Genomic DNA, 16,658 nt, shown 5'->3' on the forward strand with positions numbered 1-16,658 from the left:
AGCTCTCTAAAGGGCTAGGATTCTTTAGGAATAGCTTTTCTCTTTACTAGGATCTACTCTGCATTTTTAGGGGAAATTCTAAGAAAACATCATGATTCTAAGATAAGATTTCTAAGAATTTGGCAACTAGGAGCAACTCTTTGCACTAAGAACACTGGTCTACAATTTTTTAGAAATGATTTGCTTCAGAGATTAAATGTGCTAAATGTTACGTATTTTAATAAGATTAATTGGAAAATAAATGACAAAAGTGCCGGTTTGCTGATGTTTTCAAGGTATATGATTAAGTGTTATTACACATATATATTGGTTTATGTACATTTATATAATAGTTTTATAAATCTTCCACTAAACAGATGGTCCAGAATGCAGCAGCGCGTCTGGTCTTCAATCAGCCTAAAAGGGCACATGTCACCCCCTTACTCATTGAGTTACACTGGCTACCCATAGCTGCCCGCATCAAATTCAAATCTTTAATCCTAGCCTACAAAATTCTCCGTGGGTCTGCTCCTGTCTACTTAGGTGCACTAATAAAAGCTTATGTCGCCCCACGACCACTCCGCTCATCTGGGGAACGTAGTCTGGTGGTCCCCAGACCTTGTACAAGACAATCCAGGCTCTTTTCATGGGTCGTTCCACGTTGGTGGAACGCTCTACCAAGTGCTACAAGAACAGAGTCATCCCTGCCTATCTTCAAGAAGCTCCTGAAGACCCAGCTCTTCCGAGAGCACCTCCTGTCCTAGCACTTTCAAACATTCCATTTTAAATATTCTAATAAGGTTTTTCCCAGGATAACCACAGATTCTTTCACGATTATCTCTGGACCTGCTGCGGTGGTCCGGCCTCTTCCCTGCCCTCATCATCACCACTCACTTATCCTCAACCGCCTCCATGTGTCTCCCCCTACCCCCCCTTCTCCCCCTCTCCCCCCGTCCCTATCTCTATCGCCCTCTCTTTTTCCCCTTCTCTACTCTCTCTCTTTAACCCCAACTGGTCAAGGCAGACGGCCATCCTCCAGGAGTCTGGGTCTGCTCCAGGTTTCTGCCTGTTAAAGGGAAGTTTTTCCTTGCCACTGTCACCAGTCACAAGTGTTTGCTCCTGGAGGATTCTGTTGGGTTTCTGTAGAATTGACTTAGAGTCTGGTTTTGACCAACTCTATATAAAATGTCAAGAGATAACTTTTTTGTGATCTGGCGCTATATAATAAAATTTGATTGATTGAGTGATTTAATTGGTTTTCCCCTGTAAGTCGCTTTGGAAAAAAGCGTCTGCCAAATGCGTAAACATAAACATAAACATAAATAGAACCTGTAAAGTGAATGTATTCTAATGTGCAGACAGTGTTTTGAAGTAGATCTTGTAGCTCTGAGACAAATATTCCTTTTGAGTCAAACCCATTCTCTCGTTAATTCTTAAATTTCACATTTTGACCCAAGGCTGTATCTTGGAAAGTTCAGCCAACCAGCATTTTTGACTTAATTTTTCTTTATCAGTGACTCTCATGTGGTAAAATTTCATTACTTTTATTCTGGAAGCATTTTCCTTGCAGACCAGTGTAATCTTTAGGAATACGGGCCCTGATTGTATATGTGAGGTTTCTGATAAAAACTGGTCTACAAGTAAAATGCTTCCAGAATAAAAGTAGCAAAATTTTACCGTGTGTAAGTAAGTAAGTAAATTTTATTTATAGAGCACAGAGAGTAAAGGAGGAGAAAAGAGAGAGCGATAGAGATATAGAGAGACTGGGGGGGGATGACACATGGAGTACGTTATGATGAATACATAGAGTGTAATCAGTCTGTGGTGGTCCTGGGTCAGGTGGGAGACTAAAAAGCCTTTTTGAACAGGAGGGTTTTGAGGTGTTTCTTAAAGCTCTCTACAGAGTCCATGGACCGTAGGTGTAGAGGCAGGTCATTCCATAGACGTGGTGCCACAGCTTTAAAAGACCTGTCACCGCGTGTGCTAAAACAGGTGCGTGGAACCATCAGCAGGTGCTGTCCTGAAGACCTCAAGCTACGAGTCGAGCTGTAGGGCTGGATCAGGGAAGCAATGTATGCAGGGGCCTGGCCATGTAGGGCCCGGAAAGTTAGCACAAGAATTTTGAAATGAAGACGATATAGAACAGGGAGCCAGTGGAGAGATTTAAGGATGGGAGTGATGTGGGTTCTCCTGTTTGTGCGGGTCAGGAGCCTGGCAGCAGAGTTCTGGACAAACTGTAGACGGGCCAGCTCCTTCTTGTTTAAGCATGTAAACAGGCTGTTGCAGTAGTCTAAGCGAGAAGACACAAAGCAGCGTGAACGATCATCTCGAGCTCATTGATGGACACCATAGATCTGAGTTTGGAGATGTTGCGTAGTTGGAAGAAACAGTTTTTGACTAGGTGTTTGGAGTAGAATTCTAAAGACATGTCCTGGTCAAAGATGACACCCAGATTCCTCAGTTTGGTCTTTACCGAGGAACTCAGGTCTCCAAGGTGATGTTTGATCCCTGGGATTGCACTGTCCAGGGCAATGATGAGGGTCTCTGTTTTGCTGGAGTTCAGCTGGAGGCTGTTATCATTTAGCCACTGCTTCAACTCTGACAAGCAGTTTATTAAGGAACTCAGTTTGTGGGGATCAGAGTTAAAGGAGCAGTATATCTGGATGTCATCCGTGAATAGATGATAGGAGACATCACTGTGAGTCACTGATAAAGAAAAATCAAGTCCAAAATGCTAGTTGGCTCAAATTTCCAAGATATAGTCTTGGGTCAAAATGTTAAATTAGATTTAGATTTAATGAGAGAATGGGTTTGACTCAAAAAGAATATTTGTCTCAGATCTACTTCAGAACACTGTCTGCACATGACAATACATTGACTTTACAGGTTCTATCTAGTGGAAGATTATAAATCTATTATGTAAATGTACATAAATCAATATATGTGTAATAACACTTTATCATATACATTGAAAACAGCAGCAAATCAGCACTTTTGTCATTTGTTTTCCAGTTAATCTTATTAAAATACATATCATTTAACAAATTTAATCCCTGAGGCAGATAATTTCTAAAAAAAAAATTGTAGACCAGTTTAATACTGAGGTGATAATACTCTCACAGAATACAACAAATGAATGAAGACCATATAGTGTATTATATCATGCCTGATTTATACAAAATAACCGACTAAATGCGTCAAATTTCAGTCGTGGATCTGAGATTGTAATAATGCGCCGTTATTTACCTCAGTGAGAGATTCTGTAAAAACTGATTTTGCCATGTTTTTTTTCACTCTTTTACAAAATCCTCCCCTTCACCTCAATCTGCAGATGCATTAACACTTATCCATGTGCTTTTCTACTCTTCTACTCCAATTTTGCTGGGATGGCATAAACACAGCTGTTACCATAGTGATGAATCTGCCTCAGAGCTGAAGAAAAGCGTTTTCTCTTCACAAAAAATGTAAATGTTTGCCTCAGATGTTACACTACTCTTAGTCTTAACCACCTTCAGTGTTTTTCTAAAGGAGGATTTTAGCAGCAGAAGGTCATATCCTGCTGAGTTTCCAATGATGCCAGAAGCAGCAGAGATGCAGCACTCTGTTTTTCACCTTTCAGGTTATATTTGTCTTGTAAAAATCCAGCATTTTGTGTAAATCAAGAGTAAAAGAGTGAAGAGAAATGGATGACACCTGTGATCTGCTGAAGAAACTACCGGCAGAGGTCCTGAACTTCCTCCTACTACAACGCAGCAGGAAATTAGAATAATGCAAGTTCACGAAGGATCTAATCTATTCAATTCCCACAGTAAAACACACACTGTTCGTGTGTTTATTAGTTTTATACTGGATTTAATTCAATAGACGGTCATAAGGGTAAATAAGATAATTAAGACATTTCTTTTTATGGATACTCAAGGACAGCAAGATTTCATCTGAGCGTACTCGATGAAAAAATGATTGTTTATTAGTATTAATTTATGTTTATATTATTTTTTTTGTTAATTTGAGCACCTGATTCAGTGGCAAATGGTCATATTGCGATTAGTTTGAACAATTTTGTGGTTTGTGTCAGTGCGTTAGCAGCTCAAATACGCAAATTTGAACTAAATCAAAAAACTTAATTTATCACAGTACCTCCCTCTGCTCAGTGTCACTATATCCTCCAAATTGTCACTGTTAAATTGTAGTCTTTTGGCATTTTACATAATTACAAAGGCTGATAATGAGATTGTATGAAGGGAAAAATTGGAGAACAAAGTTATAGTGTTTGAAGAAAAAATCATACTGTTACAGCAAAAAGAAAAAGGTTATGAGAAACATTTAATATTCAGAAAGTGTAGGGTTTTAGTCACTCATTCAAAGATAATGTGATGGACTGAAAGACTTTACTACTGTAACTGTTTATATTTTGTTTAATGAAGATTTCTTCATTAAGAGGTAGAAAAGCAATGAAAACAAATTAAAGAAACAGCCGGTAACACTGGTATCAGCCAAAATGTCATTTTAAATATGCGTATCTGCCCATAATTTTGCTTCCATAATGCCAAGTGTAAAGTTCTGAGTGTCCTCCACATTGTGACTGTTAAATTGTAGTCTTTTGGCATTTTATGTAATTACAAAGGTGATAATGAGATTGTATGACAGGAAAAATTGGAGAACAAAGTTGTAGTGTTTGAAGAAAAAATCATACTGTTACAGCAATAAGAAAAAGGTTATGAGAATAAACATTTAATATTTAAAAAGTGTAGGGTTTATTTTTAGTCACTCGTTCAAAGATAATGTGATGGACTGAAAGACTTTACAACTTTAAAACTTTAACTTTTTATATTTTGTTTAATGAAGATTTCTTCATTAAGAGGTTAAAAAACAATTAAAACAAATTAAAGAAACAGCTGGTAATATTGGTATCAGCCAAAATGTCATTTTAAATATGGGTATCTGCCCATAATTTTGCAATATGTGCTTCCATAATGCCAAGTGTAATGTTCTGAGTGTTAGTTTAATTCTATAAGCACATGAAAAATACCAAATGAAAAAAATAAATGGATGGATGGATGGATGGATAGATTTATATAGATATATAAATATAGATTTTATGTAAACCCCTAATAATGAATAAAGATAGGAAATAAGCATTACCCATGAACTGTATATTGTTTTTACCTAATAAATACATGAACCCATAAAGAACTATTGCGACTTTTGTGGCAATTCGCAAAAAAAAAATTCTCTATATTTCCCTTAAATGATTTATCACCATTTATTGTAATATTATCCTCTTTATTTTGCATTTCTCCAGTAAAAATCAGGTATTTTTCTATATTTAATTTACTGACCATGTAGATGTTCATAAAATCTGAGTAAATTCAAAGGTTATTATATCAATCAAAAACAGATAAATGGAAGATTAAGTAACTTTTTCAGCAAAATATATCATTAGCTGAATATAAGCCAATTGCGTCTATCCGCTGTCATTGATCCAGCTCCATGGGTTTTTACTGGTGAAACAATGTTGTAGAAGATGACGGTGTTTCCACGGTAACTACAGAGCCTCTGAATGTCTAAATGGGTCATATCTGATGACCATGAAAAGATGACAAACTAGGGCTGCACGATTAATTGATTTTAAATCGAAATCAGATTTTTTAAGTAGGACAATTTTTAAAAAAGGGAAATTGTCAAATCGATTTCATCTCTCTCATGCCTCCCTGTGGGTCCAGATACCCCTAAAAGGAAAAAAAATATATATTAATTGAATTATTTCCCTTACTTGCAAAATGTTTAATTCACAAATGTAAGTTCTGTAACACAAAACCAAATAGTATTTATTTTTTGAAAGATTTTGAACTTTATTTAAAGCTGTTAGATAAATCTGGAAACAAAAAGGCTCTAAAAACCATCAGTATTTGCTCTGATTTGGACATTGTATTGTAGTGTATTCCCCCTGGCAAACTTGTTCTGTTATTTTCTTGTTGTATACGTTGTTTGTATACTCTACTTCATTCAATAAAGATTGAATGAAGAAAAAATAAAACTTCTGAGGGCCCATCCCGTGATACCATCACAGATTTGAGGAAGGGAACGGTGCTTTGCATTGTGGGCTGCTCACGAAAACGACATGCTGACTTCTGTTGTCTTTTGTAGTTTTACCCAAAAATCGAAATCGAAAATCGAGTTTTTCAAGGAAAAAAATCGGGATTTTATTTTTTGCCAAAATCGTGCAGCCCTATGACAAACTGTATTTTAAACCAATTATTTACATGTATTGATAGGATTAGTGGATCAACAGCTATTCAACATTTTAGATCAGTCCATAGTTCTGGCCGATCATGGATGTTTGGGTCTTTAGGGTTAAAACTGAATTAATAAATGAGTATTTTCAGAATACTGCATGTGATTCACTTGTTGCTCAGGCTTCACACTTGACCAAAAAAAAGAGTCACGTCTGAATCTCCTTCAGAGTCCTGTATAATCTACATTCTGTTTACACACACTCCATTATCTGCTCATAATCCATCCGACCAAACAAAGATGGTCCTAAAAGACTATAAGATAAGACTTGCAGCTTCTTCAGAGCATTAGCCGCTGATGGAGACGGTGAATATGTGCTCGCAGTAGTTGTGCAATCGTTATTCAGGGCACCGCTTTTCTCTCCACAATCTCTCATTCCACTCCTGAATCAAGTTGTGTTTGCTGAATGAATTCGAGCAGACAGAAATGAAGCTGCAGCGCGGAAAGCCAAAGAGAAATGTTGAGAAAGTACAGATGGGGGTGACTGTCTGCAAACTGAGGTGGCCTAAGTGAAACTAGTTAGAACGATTGATGCACTGGGTTCAGACGACGCATAGTACATATAGACGTCACCCTGCAGAGGACGGAAAATATCTATCAGTCTACGTGAGGACAAACTGTGACCCCAATTCCAGGAAGGTTGGGGTGTTGTGCTAAATATAAATATAATAGAAATAGAAATAGAAATAGGACCAATATGCCTGTATCTCAGCAGCATGTTCCATCAAGAATCAATAACAAGTTGAATTTGTGAGGTTGTCAGGTTCTGTCTCTGTTAGAGTCCTGTGGTCCTGATGCAGGAGATCAATCTGCCAATAGAAGTGGGCGGTACTTTCACTGGAGGAGAACTCGACTAATTCAAAGTCCATATGTGACTTCTATCAGTGATCAATAGTAACTGTATTGATATCTCTAACCATTTACATGTTATAAACCATCAAAATATAGACCATTATAAGTAAAGGCACATTTTTAATATTTGAAAAATGCATCAAAAATTCACAAATCAGAATTTCTCAAAACTATGAACAACAATCTTAGACACTGTCCCAAGGAAGTTGCATATAACATGTAACGGAGACAGCATCTTCACAATAGATCATCAGCCAGTGAGATAAAAATGACATACAATGATTTTTCCTTTTTGACTTGTATTCAGTATATATATATATATATATATATATATATCCTCTTGAGACCCATGTTTGTCCTCTGTAGGGGACAGGAGTTTCACAGCTTTACTTAAAAAATGCTGTCCACTGCAAAGGACATTCCATTAAAAAGATAAAAAATGTATCTAAAAAAACTGCTGCATCATGCTGTTTCCAATCAAGACAATTATTTAAAGCAAAAAAGCAAAAACTTTTACATTCCTGGGTCTCATAAATAAATAAATAAATAAATTAATTAATTAATTCAGTATTATCAAAGTTTATCAGTTTAAACATTAAATATCTTGGATTAGATATCCTCCTGAGACCCAATAAGTAATTTTTTTTTTAATTTTTAAAAAATTTTTTAAATAAATGTCTTGTTTGGAAATGTGTTGTCCATTACCATCTGGTATTGTTCTTACCATTGCTAGTATGTGCTGCCCTTTACCATTAATGCTATTGTAGTTTTTTTTTTTTTTCCTTACCATTGTTGGTATGTAATTATTGCTGTTCTTTACCACTTGTGTACTGCAGTTTTTTGTTTTTACCATTGTTGGTATGTAATTATTATCATGTAAATTGACGGTTAACTGTTACCTGTGGTAACACCACCAGGAATCTACTTTGTTTCTATTTTTTTTTTACACACATTTTGGTTATATAATGTAAATACTGTCAAATGAGTTCATTCTAATTTGGTTTAGGCCTATTTTGTTAATTGCTCTGGCTTGAAGTCAAAGGACAGGAGTGAGTATTTAAAATGTAATTATATTAAGTTATTTGATGATGAGAATGGAGGTGGGATTAAATAAGTTTTTCTTCTTCCCACTCCTTTTCGATTATAAATGAATTTTTTTTTGGGGGGGGGGGATTTTGAATTTGCATGTATTCTGTAAATGCTCGAAATAAACAAACAAATGAAATGAATGAAATGACATAATGTAACAGGGTTTTTTTTTTTCCTATGGACTGTCCTTTGCGGTGGACAGTGTTTTGTTTTTTTCTTTTCCCTCAAGTAAAGTTGTTGTAATGTATTTATTTATTAACTACTTGTTTTTGTAATTGTTTAACCTTGTTTTTACTTTTAGCCTCCTCACCCCCTTCCCCTCAAGGAGCCATTGCTCTTTGATCAGGCTGCATTTGTAAATAAGAATCTGTTCTTAATTGCTTGCCTGGGTAGTTAAAGGTTAAATTAAAAAATAAATAAATAAAAAGAATGAAACACTCATCCCCTACAGAGGATAAAAATGCATTGCTGGGTCTCAGGCGGATAAAGGTCATAAAGGGTTTGAAAATCACTATATTCTGTTTTTATTTACATTTCACGCTCCATCCAAACTTCACTGAAACTGGGGTTATATAATTAAACAATTTCATCTAGCAGGACTTGAACAATTAAACTGCTGCCATTTCATATATTCATAATGTAAAATGCTATATCTATAACAAATATCTCAGGCTTTTCTAAATTCATTTGGTTATGGGCAAAAAGGCCAATGACATCCTTTAAATAAGCCTTCTATTAAGTATACGGTATTTCCAGAGACACAGGGATGGTTGTGAGAGACATTTAAAGGTCAGCTTGACCTTTTTTCCTCCCTCAATTTTACTTTTGTGCTCCTTCCTTGGTCTCTATCCATTAGAGTCGTGTGTTGTTACATCACAGGTCCTTGAGCAGCTGAATACTGTCGGACTCCGAAGCACAGCCACGGGCCGCTCTCATTAAAGACCAGCAATTCATTTCATTTTTCTGCCACGGTCATTTGTTTCAATTACTCGGTGCCTCTCGGTGCCTGCATGCAGCACTTTGTAATACAGATAAGATGGTCAGTAAAAGTACAATTCAAGTGCATTTGAGATTTTCATTTTCTGGGCAAAGTTAGAGGAAATGGAATTTGAATTAATGACTTGTGTAACCCTCCTGTCTCTCCTCAGCTTATAGAGATCATCCTCTTCTGCATCCTGCTCTATCTGTACAAGAGGAGGAACGTGAAGCACATCGTCATTGTCATGCTGCTGGTGGCTCTGCTAGGTACGAACAAGTATCTGATTGAGGACAGAGGTTATGAATTACAATTTTAGGCAATCAGAGGTTGCTTTGTTGCCTGGCTACAGAAAAACGCCGGTGCTGTTCTCATCTCTAAGAGCCTGATGTTGTTGCAGAGAAAAGATAAGAGCACAGTGGCAGGAAATCGTTTACCTTAACTCCCAGAAAAACAATACACAAGCCCTAAAAAATCAGGAAGTTCTTTATCGCTACTTCAAGTTTTGTTGGGGATGCTGAAGCTAATCTGTTGCGTCTGTGTTTGTGCAGCGTCTCTGACAGTCATCTCGGTCAAAGCGGTGTCAGGGATGATCACAGAGACCATAAAGGGCCAGCTGCAGTTCATCTACCCCATTTTATGTCATGCTCGTGGTCATGATCGTCTCCTGCGCCTTCCAGATCAAGTTAGTCAAGGTTTTTTATCTCTCTGTCTGATCCTAGATGCAACTCTTGCTTTCCTGTACCTGAAAAACTGAGGGGTTTCAGTAACCGTGATCATTGTCATCTTTCTTAACAGATTTCTGAATGAGGCGATGAAAATGTTTGATGCGACAGAAGTGGTGCCCATCAACTTTGTGTTTTTCACAGCAAGTGCCATCATTGCTGGTATGTCAAACACTTAACCCTCCTTCAAAAGTTGCTAATTTTTGCATGATTTTTAAAATTCTAACCCACCCACTAACCCACTGAAATCAGGACATTGGAAACAATAGAAAATTTCAACACTAGCACCCTTCCCCTAAGCGAGTACAAAATTCATATTTTCAAACATTTGACCGAGCACAAAAAATAATCAGTGTTGCTGTTAATCATTGACATATGCCAGGCTGAAAAAATCTAACAAGTGGTGCCAGGTGCAACAAACCCCGCCCCTTACACGTATTTCACCCATTATAAGTAAATGGGAATATTTCTAAAAATCACACAAAATTTGAACTTTGACCTACTTTTCCCAAAATGTCATTACATCTATTCAGGGTGACTGGCAATCTATAAACCCAGTTTGGTATGAATTTAACCAATAGTTTTGCTGTTAGAGCGTTAACAGACATGTGTGCCACGCACAACAAACCCCGCCCCTTGCATGTATTGTATCTTATTTTGGCATCGATCCAGCTGATGTCATCATGTCTATGCATGTACTGATGTCAGCATATCAACTGCCTCTATACATATGTGTCAAGTCTGAAGTGAATTGAAACAAAATTTTTTTATAGACATGTAAAATTTCACCCATTATAAGTAAATGGGGGAGATTAAAAAATTCTTAAAAATGTAAACTTTGACCTACTTTTCCCAAAATGTAATGAGATCTATGAACCCAATTTGGTATAAATTAAACCAATACTTTTGCTGCTAGAGTGTTAAACAAACAAACCAAACCAAACTTAAACCAGTACTCCTTGGGGCCGGGGGGGCAGGATAAAAAATTGTACTCCTGTTTTTTATGGACTGGCTTGAAAAAGGTTGGTTTTTTTGTACTAAAAAATGTTTATTTACATTACAAACATATTATTTAAGTGTTAAAAATACCAAAGAACATTTGACCTAGCACAAAAAATAATAATGCATGAGCCATCCAGTTTTTCTGTAATATATTGAAAAAAAAAGTTTGTGTTTTTTGCATTAAAAATATGGTTTATTTACAGTAGAAACATGGTATTTAAAGGTTTTTAAAAAAAAAAAAAAAAAAAGGTTTGGGATTTTTGTTTATGGCTCAAGCTGATGAAATACAAATGTTTTTTTAAAAAAGTTAAAAACATGTATGAAAAACCTTTTGACATTACTATAGCGCTGTGCAGATTATGTGGTTTGGAAGGTCCTTTATCGGAGGTTTAATGATACTATTGCTTTATCAACTGGATTTAGTTTTGATAATTGTTGATAAGGAAAATCATACATGAACTTAATCTATAAACTGAAGAAAGTACAAAAACTGTTAAATATTTTCACTTATCAGTTTAACTTGTACTTTCTGAATATGGATAAATTAAATTTTATCACTTTCTACATCTTGAAAAAATAGGACAGAGGCCTATTTTTCTACATGATTCCACTGAATAGTATTATCTGCTTTTGCACCTGTATTTTAGATCGACTCAAACCTATGCACCATCACAATACTCCAAATACAAGCCACTTGAACACCTAATGTGTATTAACTCTACAAATACACAAGCCTACTGCTAAAACTATATGTTTTTGCTTATGATTTAGTTCTTTAGGAGGCACACATAGGATTAGATGTGACAAGGAAGCAAGAAAACTACCGACACACAGAAAATGATGCTACTTTTTCATTTAATTTAACACCTTTTTATTCGTGAGCATTGTGTTAGATATTTCAGCCACAGCAAAGAGTCTGTGCAGCAGGAGTGGAAACTGTAATTCAATACTCCATTCATGACATAATAGTGGAACATGATGCATGCTCCTATCCTGTCAATAGTTGTGGTGTTTGATCAGTTGTGCATCTAAAAAATAACTTGAAGTGATATTTTGACAGTTGGAAGAAAAAGAAAGTGCACTTTTGAATTCTGTGGTTTTACAGATCAGAAAATGTTCTAAAATTATGTAACTATAACGTCATATGTAAACAACAAACAGATTAATCATGTGATTTATTTAACAAAAATGTAAAAGCAGCACATCCCATGGTTCAACAAATTGTACAACCACCTTTAGGAGAAAAACCTGAAGTAATCACTGTCTGTTTGACTTTATCAGTCTCTCATATCATTGTGGATTAATATTTTCCTGCTCTTCTTTACATTTTAAATTCCCACCCATGTTAAGGTCTGGACTTTGACTGGGCCACTTTTTCAGTCTTTCTGCTGTAGAATTTCTGGTTTGATTGGAATCATTGTCTTGTTACATGACCTAGTTTTAGCTGTCAGACAGATGGACTCGCATTAGTCTGTGAAATACTCTGGACTGCAGCGGAGTTCATGGTCGATGCAGGGACTGTAATGTAACCAGGTCCTGGAGCTGCAAATCGAGGCCATACCAGCCGTCCACCACCGTGTGTCACAGTTGGTATGAGGGGATTGTCCTGATGGGTCGTGTTTGGTTTTTGCCAAATATAGAGCTGTGTATTCTGGCTGAACAACACTTTAGTCTCATCTGTCAAACACTTTCCTACAAATCTGGGGTTTGATCAGATGGGACTTTGCTGCTATATTCTTTTAACCCATAAAGACCCAGTGCTACTTTTGTGGCAGTTCCCAAATACGTTTTTTTCTCTATATACAATGTGATATCATGAATTGTGTATAGGCAACACGCTACTTTTAATTGATGTTATCTGAACGCATTATAACCTTTCAGCATGTATATTTATGCCGCATAAAATAACACGCCATTAGCGCAATCAGCAGCTAGCGCGATTAATTGGTGATTTAACACCATTTATTATGAAATAATCCTCCATATTTTGCATTTTTCCAGTGAAAATCCAGTATTTTCCAATATTTAATACACTGATCATATAGATTTTCATAAAAAAACTCAGATCAAAGTTAAGGGTTATTATTATAATAATAATTTAAAAAATTGCATTTATAAAGCACTTATCATTCGGCAGAATCTCAAAGCGCTACAGAGAGAAGACAGTCCAATAAAAAATAAAATACTATACCGAGAATAAATACTAAGCAAATAAAACAAAGCATCATGGTGGGTCTAAAAAGCCTGTCTAAACAAGAATGTGCTAAGTATTAAGTAACAGAGAAAACTGAAGAAAAAGTAACTTTTTCAGTAAAAATCATTAACTGAACATAAACCCAGTGTGTCCATCCACTGTCATTGATCCAACTCCATAGTTGTTACTGGTGAATCAATGTTGTAGAAGATGAGGGTGTTTCCATGGTAACTACAGAGCCTCTGAACGTCCAAATGGATGTTCATATCTGATGACCATGAAAAGATGATAAACTGTATTTTACACCAATTATTTACATGTATTGATAGGATTAGTGGATCAAGGGGTATTAAACAGTTTAGATCAGAGGATGGTTTTGGTCGGTGGTGGATGTTTGGGTCTATAAAAAGTAAGAGAGAAGAGGGTTTGTCCTGTAACTTCTCAGGTGGTTCTTGCAGTTTTTCTGATCGTTGCCTGGTCTGACCTTGAATTTTCGCTTCAATCGGCAACTGTCATTAATAATTACCTCTTGTAAATAATCCATCATCTCACAGCAGAATGATGCACTTCAGATTGTTGGTTGTGACCTTAGAACTCTCCCCAAATTTATCTGCAGAAATAATTTCTTCTCTAAGCTCATTTCTGATGTCTTTCCTCCTCGGTGTTGAGTTAACACACACACCTGACAGCTCCAGGCCAGGAAACTTTTGCTGTTATAGAGGTGATCACACTTAGCGATGGTCAATAAATTCAGGGTAACATTAAGGAACATCTGTCCGCTGCTTAGTGTCTTAATTCCTGTGGAAGCAGTGAGGTTTTCACACATTACTTCTCGAATTTGGCTTCATTTTTGTTAAATAAATATAGCCTGATGGAATCTGCTGTGTTTCACTTGAGGTTAGACCAGATGATTTTTTTTATGACCTGATACATGAAACCATAGAATTTAGATGATGTAGTGTCATTTTCTCACGATTGAACATCTTCTGTCAGAGCATTTGCCATTTTTCTTGAAGATAAATTGTCCAACATCTACCGTGACTTGACGTCATCTCAGGCCATTTCCAGTCCAGATTCAGCGAGGTGTAATAGAAAATGTTCCAGCTGTCTGAAACATCAACAGTAAACATCAGTTTTCGCTGTCACCTAGAACAGAAGAGCAACAGCTTCTTACCACAATTTTGCACTGATATCCTGTAATAATACAGGCTGACATCCATCCCGGAATCTGGCAGTTGAGGATTTCTCACCTTTTCTGAAAATCTTTCTCTAATATTGCTCTTGGTTTTACCACTACTTTCCACCCACACACATAACCCAAAAATTGACTGTATTGAACAACAAATTGCTGATGCCTTGTATCTGGCACTATACAGATATCTGGGGGTGGATTTCTTCTTTAAATTAGTTTTGTTCACATTGAAGAAAATGATCATTTTAGGGGTTGTCACAACAAAAGAGCTGTGAGCAGTGAAATAAATGTATAAAATAGGGAAAAGCTTTTTTTTGTCACTTTATTCATTAATACAGTATCTGGTCACTGAGGAGAGTTTTGTATGTGACACTGTAATCAGTGATTCTGAACAGCCAATCTCTACTGATCTGTGAAACTAAATGAAATTATTTGCAGGGCTTTGCTGTATAAACAAAGCGCTAGAGATAATCCGTGTTTATTTTGCTAGAATGAGATGCATTTTAATGTGTTTATTCATTTTGCAGGGATAATATTTTACCAGGAATTTGAAGACTTGGCTTTACTGAACATTTTCATGTTCCTCTTTGGGTAAGTACTCAGTAACAGACCTGTAATTGCAGCTCATTAAATACGATATTTACTGTCAGGCGATCTTCCCTGAAACTCTTTTCCAGTTGTCTTCTCTCTTTCCTGGGAGTCTTCCTGATTGCACGGAACAGGCCAAAGATAAAGCAACAGGACCGCAATTTCATCCCAATGGATAAGATCCCCGGTCAGTCCTCTTCATTTTTTAATCTAGTCACTTTGCAAATGTTGCGTGTCGACCTATTTGTGTTGAGCAGAGTGCATTGATTAACAGCCAGTGGCAGTTCGGATCTACTGACTGACCCTGGATTTATCTGACTGCTAAAGTCTGCAGCCGTGGCAGCAGGGTCCATCTAATGAGCTGTTCTGTCTGTGTTCACAGGGAGGAGGCACACAGACAAAGTGCAGCCCGAGGCAACGACTATGACATACGGATCACTGGCAGCCAAACTTATGTGCAACAGAGCTGGCCAAGCAGACGATTCATAGGACCGGCTCCATCTGTTGGACTGTATTTTGTGGGATTTGAGGGTTTGATTTGTGCCTCATCCTGGGTACTTCAATAATATTTCTATTTATAGCCCAGAACGGCGGGCATCGACTTAAACCAGTGCCAGAGACCATATTGGTGTTGGATTTTAATGTCAGAAGTGTAAATCACCTCACGGAATAGCTCTACTTAACCAAGAAATATTCCCTGTGTGGTGTATCAGTAATGAGAAAATGAATTCAAAAAAGAAATGCCTTTTGGCTCAGTGCAAAATCAGATCCATTACTTGCTCCAACTTTAGTTCTATGGAGGTCCAGGAGGCCTTTGTGATAAATTCCCTACATAACACTTTAATCAACTGAATACATCAATGTATCTGCAATGAGTTGTCAATAAACCAGGAGACCATTTCAGACTATGAGGAGTTTGTCATAAAGTAGTGCTCTACTGCCCCCTAATGGTAGTGGAAGCTCAAAGGTGAACACATGACGTTGATATATGAGCCATGTTTTTCTGCGGTGACTTGATCCGACCCGAGTTAAAGTAAGAATTAAACATGATTCAGTAGTATTTAAACTTGTTGCTTGCGTTCATTCAGGATTCTAATTTGTGTTTGTAATTTAGTGGCAGGCACTGATGTTCTTTAAAAAGCCATTTCACAGGTAATAAACTCCTAAAAGCCTTTAATGCACAATCTGACCAACTTTCTTTACCTTAGATAAACCTCACACTGAACTGCTTCCAAACTTTAGTGTTGCCAGGCAACGCTCTCGCCTGCCACCTACACATTATGGGATATGTGGGAAAGCAGTGTTCATACAGTGTCACTATAAAAAGAACGAATGTTTAAGTATCGGTTGTTCCACTGTTGTGCGTTGCATTAATAACAGAGCTGAAGGTTAAAGCTTTTAACCACAGATGACGTCTGTCAAATACAGTTTGAGTCATTTATTACTGTCTCTTTAATGCAGGGGCTCTTAAAAGAAATTGGCACGTCCATCAACCTAATTAATTTAAACTCACAATAATAAATTGCCACAAACAGGCTCCAAGTCTTCAGTCTGGATATAGACGGCTGCATAAATCACAAATTAAGACATTGTTGAAGCCCAGCTGATTAAAGGTTGAACAAATCTATCAAAAGTAAAACTTAAGGCTTTCATTTTGTTTCGGCTGTTTTCAGTGTTCCCCTTGTGGAGCATCTATATGACAAAGGCATTGATATGGGGAGAAAAAAGAGCCACCCCACCCGACAACCAAGTCAGAATAAAATATAG

General features: G+C 36.8%; 1 pseudogene; it reads left to right on the forward strand.

Annotated features, from left to right (window-relative positions):
• The window catches only part of LOC115435659 (NIPA-like protein 2), a 68,161-nt pseudogene extending 51,550 nt beyond the window's left edge, over positions 1-16,611 (forward strand).
• Positions 16,612-16,658: the final 47 nt, after the last annotated feature.

The sequence above is a fragment of the Sphaeramia orbicularis genome, chromosome 16 (genome assembly GCF_902148855.1).
Source record: "Sphaeramia orbicularis chromosome 16, fSphaOr1.1, whole genome shotgun sequence".
In the NCBI taxonomy this organism is placed as follows: domain Eukaryota; kingdom Metazoa; phylum Chordata; class Actinopteri; order Kurtiformes; family Apogonidae; genus Sphaeramia; species Sphaeramia orbicularis.